Below are 23,466 nucleotides of genomic sequence, written 5' to 3' on the forward strand. Positions count from 1 at the left end.
TCTCAGATTGTGTACTACTATGGGACTCTCTTCTCTCAGGAATTTTTGCAATAATATCTCAAAAGAAGTATAAGAAGCGTTACCGCAATATCTCTAACTGTGTCTTGATCTAGGGATAATTATTCTTATAGTTTTGGCAATAAAGTAGTGCAGCTAAGCTTGAGTGCAGTGGCTTTGGGTTAAAGTAAAATGTGTTTTAAGACATTTTTCACTAGTGGCAAAGAAAAAGCAATTTCTTTTACAGGGGTATTTTATTATTTTAAAATCTTAATTACCACAAAGTTGTTTCTTGTTTCACATGACCAAGGTATTTATTTCACACTAAGCCATAAACATAAATGTGGCAAAATAAAATGAACATTTTGAAAATACTATACACATAACGGGCAAAAAACACTTAAAAGTTAAAGACAGTGGACATTATTGATAACTAGTTTTCACAGTTGATGTATCTCAACATATATGCATAAAATAACTAACCTGTAAAAATTTGAGCTCGATCGGTGTCAAAGTAGAGAGATAATAATGAAAGAAAAACCACCGTCACACAAAGTTGTGTGCTTTCGATGCTTGATTTCGAGACCTCAAATTCTAAATCCGAGGTCTTGAAATCAAATTCGTGGAAAATTACTTCTTTCTTCAAAACTATGGCACTTCAGAGGGAGCCATTTCTCACAATGTTTTATACCATCAACTTCTCCCAATTACTCATTACCAAGTAACATTTTATGCTAATAATTATTCTGAGTAATTACCAGGAGTGTCCACTGCCTCCAAGTGATTGATAGTTATGGTAATAGGCATTAATAGGGCTAACTGAAATTAATTAGGTTAGAAGACAATACCAGTATGAAAACAAGGGGTTGCATAGATTGGTTTTGACCTCATCGCAAATACTTGGTACGCAGGCATAGCGATCAAGTTTGATTGCGAGCTGGATCAGCATGCACCTTGTTCAACAGCGAGGGCTTCCCAAAAGAATTTGCGAAAAAGGTCTTTGATGACATTAGTTAACAACAGGGTGGACCACGTGAAGGTTGTCATCTTCCACCCCACAACAGTTAAAGGGATCATAATACATCAAAGTGTGTAACCATTACAACGATTGCTTCATTGGAAATGTTACCCCCCTTTGATACCTAGCCTACGGAGTAAAAAACCAGAGATAACAAATACTCTGGAAAACCCCACTTAAACTTATCTATAATAACTATGACTTAAGAAATGGTTTCAATTTTTCAATTAAAGTTGTTGACCAGGATTATGCGGTTAAAGAAAATTGTATATACTGTTTTCTAGCAGTAAAACCAGTTAATTACTTTCCTTTGTCTAAGATAAGATACATTATATAATTTAAATCAATATCCTATATCGGAAGTCATTATTAATAGTGGCTAGCTCCCTTTGTCTGCAGAGTGAAGAAACACTCTTGTGAGAAAGTACTCTTGAAAACCCTGATATTAGCATCAAATAGCTACTACATGGGCATTATCAAACTTGTCAACAATTTTGTAATTATAAAAACCTTGTTTACAAGTACTCTCAACTATAACACTGTTGCGAATGGTATATCACAATACCAATCTTAGTGTGGCATTTTTGCCACAAAATTAACACAAGATAATAAAACCAATGTCATGTCCTTTGTATTAAAAAAATACCATAATTAACGAGCAATCTCAAATATTGAAAGGTATAAAGATTATGGATACTGAGTGTGACATTAATGCAACATAATTAACAGTAGATAATATAAATGTTGTCACCTTTGTTATAACCATTGTAATTAACTAATATAGCAACTTGTACTCGGTACCCGGCGAACAGCGCCCTCTATTGAGCAAAAACTCCACATCATGCACAAATTTATGATAAATAGCACTGCCTAGCTCATAACAATGAACATTATAATTAATTAGCATAACAATGAGGATTCAAACACCCTCAAGGAACACAGTACAATGTCAAAACCATTGTAGTTAATTAACATATTTATGAGGACTCCATAAACCTACAATGCCATGCCCATTATAATTAATAAGTTTACTCGAATACCCTCAATAAACATACAATGTCATGACCATTGTAATTTATTAGCATAATAATGAGGACTAAAACATCCTCAAGGAACACAGTACAATGTCATGACCATAATTTAAAACCTCAATAACAGTTATTGTGAGTCACAATATTTATGTCCTTAAATAATAATACAAAAAAAAACATGGTGGCCACCATTAGGGGGGTACCCCCAGAACACTTATAATATTGTTGGGATGAATAACGGAAAGACAGAGTGACACTTAATAAAAGGTACCATTCATATTTAATACATCAATCAAATTCAGTAAAAGTAAAACTAAATTTTATTAGTTTGTAATGTAAAACCACTCATATACACTACATGACAAGCTTGTTGTCTTTATATTTCTGATGAGTTTACCCTATTGTTTCATATTTGTAATGAGCAATTGCATTACAAATTTACATAACTTGTTTCATGCTTGTAATGCAGTACTTCATTACGCACTTGAAACTTTGACATACTTGCAATGAGGTATTTCATTGCAAGGATGTTTTGCATGAGTGTAATGAAATACCTCATTACAAACAAGCAATATAAAAATGTGAATACATTAACTTGTAAGGAATTATCTCATTACAAGTTATTACGTATTCTGTCTACAAAATAAGTTGAACAAGGCAGCTTGAAGCAGGAACTTCATCACATCAAGACATCACTACAACTCAACAACTTAAAGACCTTAAATTCCTACAGCCAGCCCAAGCCATTCCTCATCACACCAGTAGACAAAAGTCCGCAGTTCAAGGCTACCATCACCCTTCCAAACATCGGCCATGCATCTCACAAGCTCCAACGAATCGTCAGCCAAGCTCAACTCAAGACCTTCCCAGAAACAAACAAGATTCAAACATCACTTCACACAGACGACCAGCATTCCCTCCGAATGCGATGACACAGAGGAGACCTGCTGCATTCATATCCATGAGAATAAAGCACACGGCAGTCTGGGACACCATGACAAATCAGCCTTGATCAAACACTCACACAAACAAAGGGTCTTTCAGAGCCAACACTCACACAAAAGAGTGTACCCACAAGTCAAATATACATATTTATAGTTTCTTCCTATTTCTATTTACCATGCAAAGCTTCAAGCAATACTATAAATATTCAAGTCATTGTTCCACAATAAGAAAACTTTGTTGTGTAAGTGAGTTCAATCTGCAGATGAATCTGGATGATCATGCTGTAACATCAAGATCCATTGGAAGATTTGTTCAATGTTGTTCATGCTCTTGGAAAGTCTACTCATTGGTCAAAGTACATCCTTAGTAACAGTCGAAGCTGGTGGATATGACCTTTGATGAGGGCAGTCATCATGAAGAAACAGTCCTCTTTACAAAGACGGTGTTGAAGCAACAGTTTCATTGGTGCTGCATAATGTGGCTCAGCATCTTGACGTAACCAGCTCTTAGTTGTTCCACTCTGTTCATCCTGTAATATGGTATAAAACAAAATTGAAACAAAAAGATTTGTAAGTTCAATTTTTGTGTTTAAGCAAAGTTTATTTTCCGCACGTTAATGGATTTCTCAGATTTATTAGCTAAAAGAGATCTTACCTTCAAGGATCCTGGTAAGTAGTTGTAGAAATACTTAATGTATATCTCCTCAAGCCATGACGTATCTAACTTTGTGTTGTGATGTCACATCTTCATGGTCCATGTTGACAGGATGGCAGAAAAGTAGTCATCACATAACCTGTATGTAAGTAGTAGAGCGACAGGTTGTCTTTAGCCGACGCCATCTTGAGAACCTCTGATGGCAGCCTTCTACGCCCCGTCCAGCATCAGCATCTTAAGCTCAGTTGTTTCTGGTTGTGTGCTGTGTCATTCAGCTGATGTAAGAATGCTACATCAATGGCCATTGGTAGCATTCTTGTATAGACCCCGTCTAGCGGATGACCTCTAGGGGTGCGCCATCTGAAAGAAAGTTGTTATCACATCAGTACAAACCATATAGAGACTAATATAATGTAACCATCTGATGATCATTACGGGACTACTGCTTCAAAATAAAATCACAAAATTAGCTCAAAAATTGAGTTCAAACACTACTTTTCATGAACAAGTTTGAAGTTTCTGTCATCTCAAAGATGCAGACTGTTAAAAAGATTGATGCAACAAACTCTATGCACAATCCTTTAAAGTTATGTTATTACATGTGTAACATCTGTTTTAGTTTTATGTCTAAAGAAATATAGTTGCCATTATTACATCTGTTGTTGATCCATCAGACTGCAATGAATTCTCTCATCCACCAGGGAGACAGGAACACAGGAACACTCCTCTATGAAGCCAGGCAACCAGCGGTTGTCTTCTTGGTCATCGGTGGATGGACGTCACCAGCACGAACGCAGATGCCATTGATGTGCAGTCTTCATTGGACTCCGTACTTCACAGGCAGTTGGTTTCGCATTTCACCATTGCAGTAAATAAAAGACAAAAAATAGATACATTCAGAAAATGTACTTCCAAATAGAACTATTCCATTTAGTTTGGGAATAATTTAGGTCAACATAAATGTGGGTTTCAGTTTTTTTATCATATTATCCGTTAGGGTTTATTTCTTTGAATTTTTAGAGAGTCAAATATTTCTCATAAGCTCGTTTGTCTGCATTTAGCAAATCGTACAAAAAAATTGTAAATTTTTCGTTAAACTTTGATGAACACTGATGAACACATCAGAGGAAAGAAAGGAATGTATAGGTTTTGTTCAGGGTTAAACTGCATGGTTTTATTGAGCTAGTTTTGTTTGGGCATTCAAAATAAGCCACATTAAGTTTTCAAAACCACTTTCTTTTACGACCTAATACTTATATGGACAGTAATAACTTATGCTGTATTTTACTTCCTTAAGTCCTCTTACCCGGAAACTTGCATCCTCAGACAATAAGACACCCTCGTCCTCCTTCCATGATCCTTGGTAGCCATTATGCTTGTGACATCACCTGTATATGGAGAATCATTCAACAACTGCATCACTAAGTTAGTTCAAAAATTGAGTTCAGTCGCTGCTTTTCAGCAACAAGTTTGAACTATTTATGTCATCTCAAAGACATCGATTGTTGTAAAAAGATTGACGCAACAAACTTTCTGCGCAATCCTTTAAAGTTATGTTATTACATGTGTAAAATCTGTTTTTGTTTCATTTCAAAACAAGTATAGTTGCCATTATTACATCTGTTGTTGATCCATCAGACTTCAATGCATTCTCTCATCCACCAGGGAGACAGGAACTATCCTCTATGAAGCCAGGCAACCAGCGGTTGTCTTCTTGGTCATCGGCGGATGGACGTCACCAGCACGAACGCAGAGGCCATTGATGTGCAGTCTTCATTGGAGTCCGTACTTCACAGGCAGTTGGTTTTCGCATTTCACCATTGCAGTAAATAAAAGACAAAAAATAGAAACATTCAGAAAATGCACTTCCAAATATTATTATCCCATTTAGTTTGGGAAAAATTTAGGTCAACCTAAAGTTGGGTTTGAGTTTTTCTATCATATTATTTGTTAGGGTTTATTTCTTTGAATTTTTAGAGAGTCAAATATTTCTCATTAACTCGTTTGTCTGCATTAAGCAAATCGTAATGAAAATTGTAAATTTTTCGTTAAACTTTGATGAACAGTGATATACACATCAGAGGAAAGAAAGGAATGTTTAGGTTATGTTAAGGGTTAAACTGCATGGTTTTATTGAGCTAGTTTTGTTCGGGCATTCAAAATAAGCCACATTAAGTTTTCAAAACCACCTTTTTACGACTTAATACTTATGGACATTAACAACTTATACTGTATTTTACTTTCTTAAGTCGTCTTACCTGGAAACTTGCATCCTCAGTCCATAAGACTACCTCGTCCTCCTTCCATGATCCTTGGTAGCCATTATCCTTGTGACATCACCTGTATATGGAGAATCATTCAACAACTGCATCACTAAGTTAGTTCAAAAATTGAGTTCAGTCGCTGCTTTTCAGCAACAAGTTTGAACTATTTATGTCATCTCAAAGAGATCGATTGTTGTAAAAAGATTGACGCAACAAACTTTCTGCGCAATCCTTTAAAGTTATGTTATTACATGTGTAACATCTGTTTTAGTTTTATGTCAAAACAAGTATAGTTGCCATTATTACATCTGTTGTTGATCCATTAGACTGCAATGCATTCTCTCATCCACCAGGGAGACAGGAACTATCCTCTATGAAGCTAGGCAACCATCGGTTGTCTTCTTGGTCATCGGCAGATGGAAGTCACCAGCACGAACGCAGATGCCATTGATGTGCAGTCTTCATTGGACTCCGTACTTCACAGGCAGTTGGTTTCGCATTTCACCATTGCAGTAAATAAAAGACAAAAAATAGATACATTCAGAAAATGCACTTCCAAATAGAATTATTCCATTTAGTTTAGGAATAATTTATATGAACATAAATGTGGGTTTGAGTTTTTCAATCATATTATTCGTTAGGGTTTATTTCTTTGAATTCTTAGAGAGTCAAATATTTCTCATCAACTCGTTTGTCTGCATTTAGCAAATCGTATAAAAATTGTAAATTTTTCGTTAAACTTTGATGAACACTGATGAACACTGATGAACACATCAGAGGAAAGAAAGGAATGTTTAGGTTCTGTTAATGGTTTAACTGCATGGTTTATTGAGCTAGTTTTGTTTGGGCATTCAAAAAAAGCCACCTTAAGTTTTCAAAACCCGTTTTTTTTGCGACTTAATACTTATGGACAGTAAAATAACTTATACTGTATTTTAAGTCGTCTTACCCGGAAACTTGCATCCTCAGACCATAAGACACCCTCGTCCTCCTCCCATGATCCTTGGTAGCCATTATCCTTGTGACATCACCTGTATATGGAGAATCATTCAACAACTGCATCACTAAGTTAGTTCAAAAATTGAGCTCAGTCACTGCTTTTCAGCAACAAGTTTGAACTATTTAAGTCATCTCAATAACATTGATTGTTGTAAAAAGATTGACGCAACAAACTTTTTGCGCAATCCTTTAAGTTATATTATTACATGTGTAAAATCTGTTTTAGTTTTATGTCAAAACAAATGTAGTTGCCATTATTACATCTGTTGTTGATCCATCAGACTGCAATGCATTCTCTCATCCACCAGGGAGACAGGAACACTCCTCTATGAAGCCAGGCAACCAGCGGTTGTCTTCTTGGTCATCGGCGGATGGACGTCACCAGCACGAACGCACATGCCATTGATGTGCAGTCTTCATTGGACTTCGTACTTCACAGGCAGTTGGTTTCACATTTCACCATTGCAGTAAATAAAAGACAAAAAATAGATACATTCAGAATATGCACTTCCAAATAGAATTATTCCATTTAGTTTGGGAATAATTTATATGAACATAAATGTGTGTTTGAGTTTTTCTATCATATTATTCGTTAGGGTTTATTTCTTTGAATTTTTAGAGAGTCAAATATTTCTCATCAACTCGTTTGTCTGCATTTAGCAAATCGTATAAAAATTGTAAATTTTTCGTTAAACTTTGATGAACACTGATGAACACATCAGAGGAAAGAAAGGAATGTTTAGGTTCTGTTAAGGGTTAAACTGCATGGTTTATTGAGCTAGTTTTGTTTGGGCATTCAAAATAAGCCACATTAACTTTTCAAAAGCACTTTTTTCTACGACTTGATACTTATGGACAGTAAAATAACTTCTACTGTATTTTACTTTCTTAAGTCGTCTTACCTGGAAACTTGCATCCTCAGACCATAAGACACCCTCGTCCTCCTTCCATGATCCTTGGTAGCCAGTATCCTTGTGACATCACCTGTATGGAGAATCATACAATAACTGCATTCAAACCGCAAAATTAGCTCAATCATTGAGTTAATGTAACATGACATCATCGGACATAAAAAAAAATGGGTATGTACATTCCCAAGAGGAATTTCTGTGTCAGTCACATTAAAGCCATTGGACCCTTTCGGTAAACAGTATTGTCCAAGTCCCACACTTCGTGTATCACAACTTCTATATCAAATAACAAACCTGTGAAAATTTAGGCTCAATCGGACAGCAGAGTCCGGAGAAAATAAAGGGAAAACCCACACCTGTTTTCGCGCGTTTCGCCGTGTCATGACATGTTTATAACAAATCCGTAATTCGAGCATTTATATTGTTTTACCGTTTTCTCAAAAAGTAAAGCATTTCATGGACTAATTTTTCAAGAGAAGTGTTTCACCATTACCTTCTGTAAACCCTGTAAATTATGTAAAGGGTCCAATGGCTTTAACTCAGATGTAATGCCCTTTGGATTGAATGATCAGAGTTTCAAAATGAAATTAACAATTTATGTACAACAATTTATCGACCATGTATTTCAAAATATGGTGATATCCACTATTGTTTTATTTCTATAAAATAAATTGTTGGGCATCAGACATAATGGCTTTTTACACCATTACAATATGAAGTCAGAGACCCTTCCCCCCAATAAACAATTTTATTGAAAAATAGTGAATCCCCCAGCTCAATTTGACCTTTGCAGGAGCCCCTCTTTAACATAAATTAACAAGTTATCATCATTTCAGGAAAATCCTTTACAAATTACGGCCCTGAATGAACTTCCAAACTATTAACATCATGCAAATAAACTTACCCTCAGGTTGTATTCCTGAACTTTAAAATGAGTGTCGTTTCCTCACAGCATACCTCCACTCACCACAGCTCCAATGGTGTCATCAGGGTCTGGAAAACAGCTGAAGGGAATGAAACATAAAAGATGTTGTAAGGGTATCAAACATAATGGCATTTTACACCATTATCAAATGAAGTGAGAGACCTCCCCCCCCCCCCAAAAAAAAAAAAAAAAAACCCAAAAGAACTCAACAATTTTCATATCAATTTGAAAAGTAGTGAAGAGCAAAACTCAATTTGACATTGTTCTTTGCCTGATGCTCTCTTTAAGCAATAGCACATCATCGATAAAACAGTATTGTCCAAAGACCCACAGTTCGTGTATCACAACTTGTACACAAACCTGTGAAAATTTAAGCTCAATCGGTCATCAGAGTCGGGGGAAAAATAACGGGAAAACCCACCTATGTTTACGCACGTTTCGCCGGTCACAACAAGTGTTTATAATAATCAGTCGTTCTCAATATTGAGAATTGATAATTGTATTAATGTCTTCTCAAAAAGTGAAGCATCTCATGGAATAATATTTCACAGGGAAGTCTTCAACCATTACCTTCTGTAAAACCTGTGAGTTATTTATTAATCTTTGAACTTTAATTTGTTGTTCTGTTCAAAAAGTGTTCATTGGCTTTAACCAAAATTAACCAAATATGATAATTTCAGGATTTTTGGTTTACAATTTTGGTCCTGCAAGAACTTTTAAACTATAAACATCCTGAACATAAACTTACCTTCAGGTTCTATTCCTGAACTTTAAAATGTGTAAGTGTTGTTTTCCTCACAGCAACCTCCGCTCACCACAGCTCCAATGAAGTCTTCATGGCCCTGGAATGACTGGTGCAGTTTCCATTGGACTCCATAATGCGTATTCCAATGGCAGTTGGTTCCGCATTTCACCATTGCAGTAAATAAAGAACAGAAAATACATACATTCAGAAAATGCACCTCCAAACACAATGATTCCATTTAGTTTGGGAATATTTCAGGTGCATATAAATGGTGTGAGTGGTTGTTACATGACAAGTGACTGATAACGGATGGTGTGGAGTTATAGATGGGGTACGTTTTCGCTGTCGTATAACGAACCCCTGATTGTTAAGATGTAACATGCAAGCATGGAAATGAGCTTAGTAGATTTTAAAGTGATGGTGTAGATGGGAGTGAGCTTGTTAATCATGCAGTTTGGTGCAGGTTTGATGTTAGAGTGAATAAATGGTAATAATAATATACCTTTAGGATGGACGTAATCCCTCTGTGCCGTAATACCACGAGATTACAGTGGTTGCTGGGTCTGTCATGAGAGAGCATGTAGATGAGAAGGACTCCATCCCAGGTCCTCAATCTCAGTCACTGCATGTTGGGAAATAAAGATAACATTCTCAAAGTTGTGAAACATTTTTGCCAACACCAGAGTAAAAGATGGTAGCTCCAGTGGTTAGAGAGTAGTTTTGGAACGAGGGGCAAGGTGCTAAATAAAGTACTTGAACGAGACTGAATGCATTGGAATGCCAATTACATGTAAACTTGCTTATAATACGTTTGTCATGTTATTGTATTTTTGGTGCATTTACACTTCTAGTTTTCCTGCCGTTATCATTCACAAAAACTACTAAGCATGTAGAACTACAGCACCTCAGATAGTAATATTTTTAGGAAAGCTTTACACAATCATTATCTCTGGTGTAAGTTAAATGTAAATCTGCGGACATCGTCTTTTGTGTTACCAAAGTATCCAAATCCTTTAATTTTTAAACAGAAGTAAAGATCACACACTTTGTGTAAGCTTTAAAAAATAATATCCAGGGTCTTTCACAGGGTGCAAAGATCTTGCATGTAGCAACTACGGTTCTCCAGTAAATTTTTTGGTAAAAACTTAAACATTGATTTAAAGTTATAACGTCATCTAATTCCAAAACTTGTTAAGTTTTATTGCCACACTGAGGTCTAAGTTCAAAGTGAAACCCTAGCCTTTTTGGATCACACACTAAGCGCTGGAATCAAGAATCCATAACCATCCATATACTATAAAATAAACTTGTGTAGGCTTCTAACGAAATTTGTCTCATTAACATTATTTTTAAGAGTGGCCACTAACTGTTTAATTTTCTTTTATTAACCAGTCTTATAAAGATTAGGTTTCAAAGAAGTTTGACAAAGATCGGTTTCCCGTCCAAGTAGCTCATTCTACATGCAGGATTGTAAATGAATGATCGCTGGGGAGTATTTGGTTTTGGCAAAGTTGTTTCTTTAAATTAAAAGATATCACACCAGACACTATCCAATGTGAAACCATCCGAAATCTCATTGAACGCAGGAGTTGGCTGAAATTTAATTGTTTCTCTTTTGTGAACCATCCAATTCACCTTGGGGCATTTTTTTTTCTTCACCTGGGCTCTGTGACTTTCGCAATGGTTTTAAGGAATGCTCCCCATCCAAGCCCAGACCTTTTGAAGCCATTGGACCCTTTCGGTACAGACAAAAAAACAAAAGTTCACAGATTTGCAAATAATTTACAGGGTTTACAGAAGGTAATGGTGAAAGACTTCTCTTGAAATATTAGTCCATGAAATGCTTTACTTTTTGAGAAAACAGTAAAACAATATAAATTCTCGTTAGCGAGAATTACGGATAATTATTTAAAACACATGTCATGACACGGCGAAACAAGAGTGGGTTTTCCCGTTATTTTCTCCCGACTCCGATGACCGATTGAGCCTAAATTTTCACAGGTTTGTTGTTTTATATATAAGTTGTGATACACGAAGTGTGGGACTTGGACAATACTGTTTACCGAAAGTGTATAATGGCTTTAAGTTGTTGACTAATTCCCTGAAATGTAATTTCACACTAGCCCAATTCCATGGCCTCATTTGCTCATGCTATGTCATGCTCTACTCCAAATGTAAACGAGCAGAGTATATTGGACACTGCTGGACCATAGAGCTAGGACCCTAGATCCATGGCTGGACACAGTACTGCTGACCTTAAACAAGGTGAAGGCTTACCAATAAACCACTTATCACTCAGGTTGACTTCCCCTTATTAAACAGTAATCTATCTGGCTGTGTTCATGATAGCCTTAGGAGGGTTTGGCAGTACAGCACAGTAACAACAATTTAAAACTAAGGTTATGGCTAGTTAGCAGAGAACTCCATGAGAACAAGGTCAAAAAGGATTGAAAAGGCAATTTCAAGGAGAATGATGAACTAGATGAAGATTTCATAGTGAGAGCATGTCAACTGCAGAGTTTCTGTAGTGTTTTACTTAATACATGGAGGTATGCATTAGCCCACAAAGATAACCTGGAGTTGTGGAAGAGTAGTGGCCGAGCAGTACTGTCAAGAGCACCAAATTCAAACTCTGGTGTTTCTGATCAGCAGAGTGAGTGTTCAAATCCCCAGCCGTGCCACTTGTGTCCTTAAGCAAAACACTTAACCATTGCTTTGTCCTTCGGATGGGACGTTAAAGGCAGTGGACACTATTGGTAATTACTCAAAAAAATTATTAGCATAAAACCTTTCATGGTGACGAGTAACAGGGCAAGGTTAATGGTATAAAACATCGTGAGAAATTGCTCCCTCTATAGTGCCATACATGTAGTTTTCAAGAAAGAAGTAATTTTCCACAAATTTTACACATTTGATCACGAGACCTAAGATTTAGAACTTAAGGTCTCGAAATCAACCATAAAACAAACATAACTTTGTGTGACAGGGCGTTTTTTTTTCTTTCATTATTTTTCTCGCAAGATCGATGATCGTTTGAGCTCAAATTTTCACAAGTTTGTTATTTTATGCATTTGTTGAGATACACCAACTGTGAAGGCTAGTCTTTGACTATTACCAATAGCGTCCACTGCAGGGGTCGAAATTGCCACTAGCCCGCTAGCCCGGGACTACCAGATTTACAGCCGGGCTACTCATTTTTCCAGTTTGATAGCCCGACGGGCTAGTGGAAAAATAATGCAAAAATCATCATTACAAACAATAAAGAACTATGTTATTGGTGTATTGTAAAGTTTGAGCCGTGACGCGAGACATAATGTGTCTTTCGGGCTACCAAAATCTAATCAGGGCTACTAAAAATTATTGGTCACTAGCCCTGCTGACTACCATGGAAATACACTTAATTTCGACCCCTGCACTGCCTTAAAGAATCTTATTATATTTACTATAGACAAGAGACACAATTTTACAATCCAATGTTATGCTCAAAAAGTAAAGTGGATGACATTTATGTATCAATGTTTGGACTATTATCAGGCAGGCTACAATAGAACTTGTAAACTTCAAATAATTAGATGTTAAATTGAAGGAAAAAACAGAGATGAGGCAGACACAATAAGAAACTTAGTCTTAAACCTAAAACAATTCAACGAGGGGGAGGCATATATGTTAACTAATGAGGGTGAAAATTGGGTGAGCATTTGTTTGCTACTTCTTTTTTGCAGGGATAATTTTCTGGACCAACGCGGCTGAGCTCACTGTGAGAACAAACAACATAGAGACAAGCTTGCAAACAGACTAATTGCCAGATGCAGTTTTAAATAAGAATTCCAGGAGTGTGAAGGGCAAACGTTTCCTAGCCCACCTTGTTGAGCTGTAAATGGCTTGTATTTTTATTTATTTTTTCGTTATTTTAATAGTGATAATTGAATCACCTAGCAAATGTTTTAATTTTTAATATTAATGAGGGTTAAAACAACATTCTCCAAAGAAAATGATATAGGGCACATGGCTTATTTAAGTCTCTGTATTTATTTCACAGAATGCTCAGCAGAATATTCAGTCACAAGATCTGATCCTCGTAAAATGTAAGTTAAAAAGTGTTTGAGAAAACTTTTCCGGAGGGCAATTTTTCTTTATATGGCCCAACATTGTGACAAATTTTTGTACCTAGTAAAAAGTTGTAGAAACGCCTAAAGCACTAAATTTGCATTTGCAAGTGCAACTAACGAGTGGAGCCTTACATGGTTCTAAGTTTTGGTCAAGTGATAGGAGACTCTTTGCTTGGCAAGTCAAACAACGGTCAAACCACAAACAATTTATTTACAGACTGTTTTTACATCAATCACGAGAGGTAACAGATTTGCCGCGATTATAGGGACACCTTGAAAACAGGATGTCCTACGATACGAGAAGAAGCATTTACATGTAGACGGCGAACACAGCATTTAGTAACGTAGCACAGCATAGCACATGGTGCACAGGAAAACAAGGCAAAATACTCCCATAAATATAAAACAATATCTAACTAACTTCAGTCATCTAGCTTACTTTAAAAAGTTACCATCCGCATCCTGCTACAACCACCCTTACCGTAGCTTAGCGTTGAGTCAACTGGCCAACCACGCTGCCAGAGTTTTAACAAAAGTGAAAGAAATCTGAACGGAAATTTCCACTGAATCACGTGCTAACAGAAAAAAAAAGAACTTACGTAATACTTTTACAACTGGGTAAATCATCAAAACAAAGGCTCATAGTCGAGGGGTAGAAAACTCCACATGATAACAACAAACAAAAGCTGGGCCCGAAGAAATGCATGCTGTATTTATGAATGAGTTCAATAGATGGATAATAGCTGGCATTTCATTGGCTTTTACTTTCCGTGTTCTGATTGGTCTGCTCTGTGACGTAGTATGTCACGTACACATCCAGGGGTCAATTTCATGAATACTGCTCAGCAGGTTTGTCTGTGCTTCTGATTGGATGGCCATGGATCCTCATTTTGTCACAAATTCTTAATAGGATTTCGTGTGTTAAATGCCCTCCATTAAGAACTGTGCTGGTAAAAATACCAAGATCTGATTGGTCAACCGCTCTCAAGCTTGGATCGTCACAAAACTCTTAATGGGATAACGTGTAGTAAATGCTCTTCATTAAGAACTGTGCATGTAAAAATACAAAGATCTGATTGGTCGACAGCTCTCGAGCTTGGATCCTTGTTTTGTCACAAAATTCACAATGGGATTTCGTGTGTTAAATGCCCTCCATTAAGAACTATACAGGAAAAAATACCAAGATCTGATTGGTCAACCGCTCTCGAGCTTGGATCCTTATTTTTGTCACAAAACTCTTAATGGGATTACGTGTAGTAATGCTCTTCATTAAGAACTGTGTAGGTAAAAATACCAAGATCTGATTGGTCGACAGCTCTCGAGCTTGGATCCTTGTTTTGTCACAAAGTTGTCACAAAATTCTTAATGGGATTTCGTGTGTTAAATGCCCTCCATTAAGAACTATACAGGAACAAATACCAAGATCTGATTGGTCAACCGCTCTCGAGCTTGGATCCTTCTTTTTGTCACAAAATTGCCAATGGGATTTCATGCGTGAAGTAAGGGGTGCGTGTGTGTTGGGGGGGGGGGGGGGGGGGTCAGGGAGTTGAACTTTGTCCCCACTTGAACTTGTGTGTGATTGTTTGTGAAAAAGGTATAGCAAGACGACCAAGTGGGGTAGGAATAGTAAACGAGATATAATACTTCTTAATGTTGTATTAATATGATTGTTTTATGTGGGTTAGGTTTTAACACTGTTACTAGTTATAGTTGTGGGTAACAAATAAATCAATTGGTGCAAGAATGTTGGCCTACTTTAAGCGCAGACTCATACTTTGGCATTTTGCCGCCGCCTATTGTCCGGCCCGCAAATGTTTCAAAGAACCTTTAAGTGGTCTAGTCCCTCAATATTCTTCTTTAAATTTCATCCAGCATTTATTTCGAGCGGTATTTTTCAAGTGGGAATAATATTCGATACTGAAGTCTTCAGAAAGAAGCACACTTCTTGTTTTCTTTTTTTTTTTCTTTTTTTTTCAAAAATTGCAGATTCTCCTGACTACTTTTAACACTTTTTAAATAGCGTTTATGAACCAATCGAAGCAAACCAAATAGAGCATAGATTTTAATAAGTAAAGGGTCGTACAGCTAAGATTTGCAGTAACAATCCGCTGTATGTTATACTGAAATATTCAGCCCTGGGGCCACAAAGCAAAAGTGGCTCCCTAAAGAAGCTAAAGACAGGTACAAAAAACAGATCATTTTATTCCAAAGAATGGTTAGTTGTAGGGTGGTATCTAATGAATGCCGCCATCTACAATGCACTTTTGGTGGATGCAAATCCTATAACGCCCTCTGTCAATAGAAATGGTCAGGATAAATAAAACAACTTGAAACTTTCCGCCCTCAAATTAAAGGCATTTTCGGTTAATCAAATTGTGATTCATGCCCAGCTAAAACTTAACTGAACCTCTCAGAGGTCGTACTTAGCAACAACATTTTATATAAAGCACTTTTCACCCAAAGGGTGTAGCTAAGCGCTTGTAATATTATACCCATGGTCACTGTGGGCCGCTTATTCAGTCCTTACATCTCAGCACCCTGAGGAGTATACAGCCTGCGCAACTATGCGCTAGTGCACTAAATCAATTACTAGAACCATCTCTGCCTGCCACATCATGTAACCATTAACCCCTGGGGAGAGAGAAGCAATTACAGTTAGGTTGCTTGCTCAGGGACACAAGTGTAATGACAGGGACTTGAACCCACACTTGGCCATAACATCTAAAAAAGAGTTCCAATGCACATGACATTTTAAATAAGCAAAATTATAGACTTGATAGTAGCATGGCCGTAAAGTTATCTGATAAGCAAGCTTGTGTTTGGTGACAGGTATTACAATGCATCTGCTAAGCAAGCTTTGGTTGAGAGACAAACGAACTCATCTGCAAATTAGAGTAGAGGGACAGGTAAACTCATCCGATAAGCAAGCTTCAGTTGGACGACAGGTAAACGCATCTGCTAAGCAAGCTTTGGATGCGAGAAAGATGAGCTCAGCTGCTAAGCAAGCTTGGGTTCGGGGACAGGTTAACAAAACTGATACACAAGCTTCGGAATGCATGAACAAGAAAACTTTTTTTTACTGTTCAGATCAAGAAAATATAGTGGAATTCAATCATTATTTCGTAAGCGTTGCATCAAAACACCATCGATACATATTTCTACAGACTAATAATTTGAACACAACAGACATATGCAATGTCCTCAGGATAGTTGCAAAGAGGAAATAATTGCCATGCGAAACCGGTCTCTACTCTGGCATTATTCATGAGCATCGAAGTGTGTCATCAGATCAGTTCAGGATACCATTCAAACTGTTCTTTCAAAAAAAGGGGGCATAATTTATCAGGATCGTTTACTTTCACACGCAGAGATTGTTTTGAGAATGTTTTATTTGCAAAAGAGTCGAGCGCTATATAGAGCGCTTTCTTCAGAAATTTATTAACATCTGCCATGGTTTGTAGTGGTAAGTGCATTCTTTAGTGATTCACTTTTATCAATTAACACGATTTTGCAGGTGCCTATGCTGCCCTAGACTTGATTCAAGTCCCATTCTTGAGTGAGAGATCCCTAGAATGTCATGCCAACTTAATGAAACAACCCATAGCATACAGTACATGCAGTGTGTGGTCTGATTGGTCTGTTCCTAATGACATAGTTTGTCACTACTACAAACTTTCGCTAGACACCACGCCCATATACTGTGTGCCTCATGTTATCCTAGGAAAAAAATAAACAGTCAGCTGGCTGAACCCCAGTTGTAGTTCCATTAATTCTGGGTGACCCAGAGTGAAATAATTAAAAGGATAAAAATCAAACTAACATCACTTGGTTGGCAAAATTGACATTATTATATCTGAGTAGTATTAATAAAATACATCAAGTCGAGTCTCCACCGTGAAGCATTTTTTGTCATGATGTAACTAATCCGTAATAACGGATTACTTATCCGTAATAACGGATTACTAATCCGTAATAACGGATTACTAATCCGTAATAACGGATTACTAATCCATAAGAATGAATTAACGGATTAATAATCCGTAATAACGGATTGCGAATCCGTTATAACGGATTACTAATCCGTAATAACTGATTGCGAATCAGTAATAACGGATTTGAATTTTATTTTTTGTTGGCACTAATGGGCCTTCGTAAGCTTCAACCATGCTTCAACAATCAAAGTTACAAAAAAAAAAAGTCACAACAGACGTACAAAACAAAACATTCCTTTTGGCTGATATAGGTGGATGTTTTTACTATTGACATCTAATACATACATAAGTAAGTGATACTTTTACTTACATTTACATTGTTTACAGAGTTGTTTGTTTTAATTTAACTTTATTTTTAAGAATAAGACTAAGATTAAGATTAAGAAGAGTAGAGGCGTAGACCAAACCGAAGAAAACGCATTTAAAAGTAGCGGACGGCGGAATGAACCAGATAAATGTAATCTAACAGGCCTCACCTTCACTAGTGTGCTTTAGTTACTTCATAAATAATACTTTACACAGATATTTACAGTAAAAATTGTCCACTTACTCATTTTATACTTCCCGCGGCATTCACCATCTTGGAATGATCACGGAATGCAATACTAAACAAAACTAGTCTACAGAGGGCGCTAGTCAATAATTAACAGGGATCAATAGCTATTTTGGGGGGTTTATCAGAATAAGGCGTACCAGCCAAAGTTGACAAGTTTTGGTAATGCTTCTCAGTGTATTGTTCAGCTTCCTGTTTGGTATAGAGAGTTTTTGTTACTGCGGTAGATGCATGCTTCGAAGATATTAGTAGTTTTCAGCCAAACATTGTTGTTTTCGACAAGAGTCAAAGCCAACGCAAATGCAGATGAGGCCAAATAATATCATTACCCTCACAGAACCATCCGTCGTCTAAACTGACAACCCCTATTAATATTTGATACAGAGTTTGGCGACATAAATCTCAAAAGATTCGTATAAGAAGCGTCAATGCGTTAATACTTCTCAGACTGTGTGTTCCTCTAGGGATTATTCTTATAGTTTTGGCGATAATTCATTTTGTCAACTAAAATTATTAAATGCTTTATACTCAGCATAAGTCTGGGTGGTGCATGTTGTTGTGCATAAACAGTGGGGTGACTGGTGACCAGTCTATGTGAGTTAAGCAATGCTGAGCATTAACAGCTGGGCCCAATTTCATAGAGCTGTTTAAGCAAAAATTTTTGCTTAAGCAAAAATTTCATTGCTTAGTAAAATCAGATTACCGGCCAAGACTCCACTCAATTGTAATGCTAAGTAAACAACAGCTTAATACTAGTCATAAGCAATGTATATGGCAGGAAATTTTGGCCAGTAACATGTGTAAAATAAGCGAGCTATTTTCGTGCTTAAGTAAATTTCTTGCTTAAGCAGCTCTATGAAATTGGCCCCAGGTCATGTGACTGGTTGGGTGGCCTCTGAGGGCTATTTGCATGAATACAAGGGATAATCAGCAAGCAGCTGAGGTCAGTAAATTGGGTTTTTGATTGGGTAAGGGCTTGGCCAATCATAGGTTTAGATTCCAACTTCTAACCAATGGGGTTGCATTATCTAAGGGGTCTTTTGGGAGGGAAAAGGGTTAAACATCACTTTTGTCACAGTTTTTGTTGGTCATGCAAAAGCTGTAACCGAAATCTCAGTAATGGTGTCTGTAGCAAATTGTGTCCGAGTATAAGGAGGTACAGAAGCTTTAGAATAAAGTACAATGTGTTTTTAGAAATGTTTCAATAATGAAAAACAAAACAATGCAATGTCTTTTACAGGACAATATTAGTATGTTTTAGTAATTTTACAATGTTAATTCTATATCACACAGTTGTTTCTTGTTTCATATGATCAAGGTATTTATTTAACACTAAACCATACATGTAAATGTTGAACCTGGCAAAATAAAATGAACATTAAACTTACTATACACGTAGCGGGCAAAAACACTTCAAAGTAAAGTGATCAATAGTTAAGGTAATACGCATTAATAGGGCTTCTGAAAATAATTAGGTTAGAAGACAATACCAGTATGAAAACAAAAAGTTGCTACATAGATTGGTTTGGACAATCTCGCAAATACTTGGTACGCATGCATAGCATGGGGATCATGTTTGATTGCGAGCCGGATCAGCATGCAAACCAGTTCTGCACCGATGCAGAGTCAGGGGTGCCATTGAGATACAAGCACATCACACAGTTCCACAAGACATCACTCTAACTGACAGGCATTACAGATCAAGAACAACTTGGATCCTTTCGCCCAAATGTGCATCACTCCAGTGCTACTTTGCTCCACCACCACTACTAGTCCAGCTTTCTCCTGACGACGAGCGGAGTCTACTGTTCGAAATGTCGAGACCACACAGGATCTTTTCAGAGTCAACACTAACACAAACAAGAGTTACAAATTGTTGTACACGCAAGTTTACTATAATACTTATAGTTTCTTCCTATTTATCCACATCCTGCAAAGCTTCAAACAATACTAATATTCAATTCATTGTTCCACAATAAGAAAACTTTGTGTTAGTGAGTTCAATTTGCAGATGAATCCGGATGATCATGCTGTAATATCAAGATCCATTGGAAGATTTGTTCAATGTTGTTCATGCTCGTGGAAAGTCTACTCATTGGTCAAAGTACATCCTTAGTAACAGTCGAAGCTGGTGGATATGACCTTAGATGAGGGCAGTCATCATGAAGAAACAGTCCTCCTTTACAAAGACTGTGTTGAAGCAACAGTTTTATTGGTGCTGCATAATGTGGCTCAGCATCTTGACGTAACCAACTCTTAGTTGTTCCACTCTGCTCATCCTATAATAACAGAAAATAAAAAAGATTTTAAAGTTAAATTTGTGTGTATTAGCAAAGTTTTAGCAAATATCAAAGCAAGCTTAGTCCTTTCACACAAGAGCACTTTAGCAAGGGTCCCTTGCTATTGTAGCCTGGTGGTAAAACTTAACAAAATGTTCCTTGTATGAAAGGACAACCATTTTTTTTTCTGTCCAAGTTCTCTTGCAAAAACATTTCTACATTTTACAACAGGCTAAAATTAAGCAACAGACCCCAGTTAAGTTGCCGTCATGTGAATAGCACTTTAGCTTACAAAAGCCTTGCTTCACCCTATGCCTAGATGTTGTCCTGTTTGTCATTATTTACTCAACTTCGGTGTAAATTGTTATTGTCTTTACTACATCTGTGGTGTGCCATTATTTATTCATTATCATGTATATTAAATTTAATGATGTACACAAATTAATGTAACTTTATGGCAACATTGAAATAAATATATTGAAATGAAAGAGATCTTTTACCTTCAAGGATCCTGATAAGTAGGTGTAGAAACACTTAATGTCTATCTCCTCAAGCCATGACGTATCTCTCTTTGTGTTGTGATGTCACATCTTCATATGGTCCATGTTGACAGGATGGCAGAAAAGTAGTCATCACAATCACCTGTATGTAAGTAGTAGTTGAGCGAGAGGTTGTCTTCAGCCGACACCATCTCAGGAACCTCTCCTGGTCGCTTTCCACGCTCCCTACAGCATCAGCATCTTAAGCTCAGTTGTTTCTGGTTGTGTGTGGTGTCCTTCTGCAGCTGATCTACGAATGTTAGTCTCCCCCTACCCTTGCTCCTGTTTTCAGCGATGGGTTCCAAGAGAACTAGGGGCTCACAGCTAGCTCTAGATGGCAGATACAGTGGCCAGCCAGCCTCATTCTTCGTTTCCTGATCTTGACAGATACTCTTGGTTGGGCATCAAAGAGCTGGAAGTTGGGCATAGATGGTCTTCCAAGTTTACATCAAGGGCCATTGGTAGCATTCTTGATATAGATGCCATCTAGCGCTCTTTCTTGAGCTGCATCAAGATCAGCACAATTTGCACCATCGGACTGAAGAGAAAGAATGACCTCTAGGGGAGCGCCATCTGAAAGAAAGTTGTAATCACATCAGTACAAACCATATAGAGTCTAATATAATGTAATCATCTAGTGATCATCACGGGACTACTGCTTCAAAATCAAATCAAAATTAGCTCAAAAATTGAGTTCAATCCCTACTTTTCTAAGTTTCTGTCATCTCAAAGACGCAGACTGTATATTTTAAAGTGATGGTGTAGATGGGAGTGAGCTTGTTAATCATGCAGTTTGGTGCAGGTTTGATGTTAGAGTGAATAAATGGTGATAATAATATACCTTTAGGATGGACGTAATCCCTCTGTGCCGTAATACCACGGGATTACAGTGGTTGCAGGGTCTGTCATGAGAGAGCATGTAGATGAGAAGGACTCCATCCCAGGTTCTCAATCTCAGTCACTGCATGTTGGGAAACAAAGATAACATTCTCTAAGTTGTGAAACATGTTTGGCAACAACAATCACAGTAAATGAAGGTAGCTCCAGTGGTAAGAGAGTTAAGCAGCCCTGATGGGCCAGCACTAAGTGCTTAAAGAAGTGCTTGAATGAAAATGTTTGCATGGGAATGCTGTTTAAACTTGCTTATAATGTGTTTGTCATGGAATGTATTTTTGGTGCATTTACACTTCTAGATCTCCTGTTGTTATCATTCACAAAACTAGGCCCCCACCCCAACATTTCTGCAGTTTCCCAAACTCTATTGCCTCATGGGTGTTATAAGTAGTACACAGTGCTATCATGCTCTACGCCAAATGTAATCATTGGTCTTACCACAGTAATTACTTTTCTGTGCTTAGCAGCTTTGTGATGATTGGTCACTGACTGGAGAAGCAATTGGTTATGGTTAGACTGTTGCATTATAACCAAGTTATTATAGCTAATCCTACTGGGGTCGATTTCACAAAGAGTTAGGACTAGGTCTAACTTAGGACTAGTCCTAGGAGATATACAAATTGCATGGATAGTCCTAAGTTAGGACGAGTAACTAGTCCTAAATCGAGATAACACTAGTCCTAACTCTTTGTGAAATCCACCCCTGGGAATCTTTACCACAAGCAGAAAGAGCTTTTTATACATCAAATTCTGCTAAGCAAACTTTTCTGCTTAGCCGCTTTGTGGTGGGCACTGACTGGAGAAACAATTGGTTGGACTGTTGCATATAAGCTATTTTATAGCTAATCCTCCCGGAAATCTTTCACACAGAAAGAGTTCCTTTTTGTAACATCAAATTCGGCTCAGCAGCTTTTTGTAATAGTTATTGGGCCCTGAAACTGAGAGAGGCGAGATGGGTTGGATTGGAGCACTGTTGGATTTGGAAAATTTTACCAAAGATTTGTTTTTTTCTTTACAAATATTGAAATTACCAACAGCATTGGGTGAATTTCGCTGCTTGGGTACAATTATTGCCAAGTTCTACTTTTCATTTCAAGAGTCATGAGAAGACTTGGAAATCACATGTAGCCTAGTTTTGAGCATAGTGTGGCGGCGCTGTTGAATCATTGGGGAAGAAAACGACAACTGTTTGGCACCATTTGTGGCTGTACTTATTGACGAGTGGTGGCAATTGGCGGACCCAATGGAGATTCAACACCTCAGTTGAATCTCCCCCTATTCAATGTCTGGGGCACTCTGTGCCGGAAAGTCCTGCCTCCTTCAAATAGGCCTCTACCTATTTCATTTTAGTGTGTGTGGGGGGGGGGGTACAATATTTTCCCTTATCAAATTCCCATATTTTTTCTCTTTCAGATTGGGTTTCTTGTTTGTTCCAACTAGAACAACTGATTCCAGATGCTTGTTTCGTTTTGCAACTACTTGCACATGCCGATATTTTTTTTCTGGCCAATATTTACAGCACTGGTTTAATAATCGTAATCTGTACTGTGTATTGCAATACATCGTACAAATAACCAAGATGACAAGCTGGTGTCTTGCACAAACTTTTCT

General features: G+C 37.3%; 3 long non-coding RNA genes across 8 annotated transcripts in view; all 3 read right to left on the reverse strand.

Moving 5' to 3' along the window:
* Window positions 1-2,343: 2,343 nt before the first annotated feature.
* Window positions 2,344-6,399, reverse strand: LOC139949110 (uncharacterized). The gene is made up of 7 exons (XR_011787521.1): window positions 6,216-6,399; window positions 5,904-5,985; window positions 5,264-5,433; window positions 4,952-5,033; window positions 4,300-4,477; window positions 3,646-4,005; window positions 2,344-3,520 (listed from the first exon to the last, which is right to left on the reverse strand). It is a non-coding gene; the product is annotated as an uncharacterized lncRNA (long non-coding RNA).
* A 1,426-nt stretch (window positions 6,400-7,825) lies between these two features.
* LOC139949084 (uncharacterized) lies at window positions 7,826-14,094 on the reverse strand. Its single transcript, XR_011787514.1, has 4 exons — window positions 14,038-14,094; window positions 9,493-10,111; window positions 8,724-8,823; window positions 7,826-7,892 (listed from the first exon to the last, which is right to left on the reverse strand). It is a non-coding gene; the product is annotated as an uncharacterized lncRNA (long non-coding RNA).
* Window positions 14,095-16,713: 2,619 nt separating this feature from the next.
* The window catches only part of LOC139949245 (uncharacterized), a 126,216-nt gene continuing 119,463 nt past the window's right edge, over window positions 16,714-23,466 (reverse strand). For 3 of the 6 annotated variants that reach the window (XR_011787531.1, XR_011787529.1, XR_011787532.1), the window contains 3 exons: window positions 21,803-21,922; window positions 20,923-21,534; window positions 16,724-20,422 (listed from right to left, as the gene is read on the reverse strand). This is a non-coding gene — a long non-coding RNA (uncharacterized lncRNA). Of the gene's footprint in view, window positions 20,423-20,922; window positions 21,535-21,802; window positions 21,923-23,466 lie in introns of all 6 variants that reach the window. The other 3 variants (XR_011787534.1, XR_011787530.1, XR_011787533.1) reach the window with 3 other exon arrangements.

Source organism: Asterias amurensis, chromosome 16 (assembly GCF_032118995.1).
Source record: "Asterias amurensis chromosome 16, ASM3211899v1".
Taxonomy (NCBI): Eukaryota; Metazoa; Echinodermata; class Asteroidea; order Forcipulatida; family Asteriidae; genus Asterias; species Asterias amurensis.